The sequence below is a fragment of the Triticum dicoccoides genome, chromosome 3B, assembly GCF_002162155.2.
Source record: "Triticum dicoccoides isolate Atlit2015 ecotype Zavitan chromosome 3B, WEW_v2.0, whole genome shotgun sequence".
Classification (NCBI taxonomy): Eukaryota; Viridiplantae; Streptophyta; class Magnoliopsida; order Poales; family Poaceae; genus Triticum; species Triticum dicoccoides.
This window is the reverse complement of record NC_041385.1, coordinates 794842362-794842840: the sequence shown is the minus strand read 5'-3', so window position 1 is coordinate 794842840 and position 479 is coordinate 794842362.

The following is a 479-nucleotide window of genomic DNA, read 5'->3' as shown; positions in this document are numbered from 1 at the left end:
CCGGATCCGGTCATGGCGACGAGCCGCTGGGTGCAGTGGCAGGAGTACTGAGTTGGAGATGCCGGTGATGTGGAGTCGAGGCCTGGGCGGCGCAGCAGATGACGTCAAGGCGGGAGATGTGAGAGGAGGAATACCAGGGAGGCAGTAGCAACGACTCGGATCCCCCTGTCTCCCGCGGTCGTCCGTCGTCGCCCGGCTCCGGCGAGCTCCTGCCTAGGTCGCCGCACCGTCCCTCCTTTCTTCCTTCTCCTTCCCCTCACCTCCCTGTCTCCTTTCGCCCGGCAAGCCACGATCCGGCCTTCGTCGTCGTCACCGGCGACCCCCGCCTCGCCGCCCGCCTCCGGATACGCCTCCCCAGCCCCTGCCGCGCATGAATCCGGCCCTTGCAATCTCCAGCCGCCGCCTTCGCTCGAGCCACCGCGCCGCCCACAGCCGCTCGAGCCACCGCGTTGACCCGATCCAGAAGCTGGGCTTGAGCG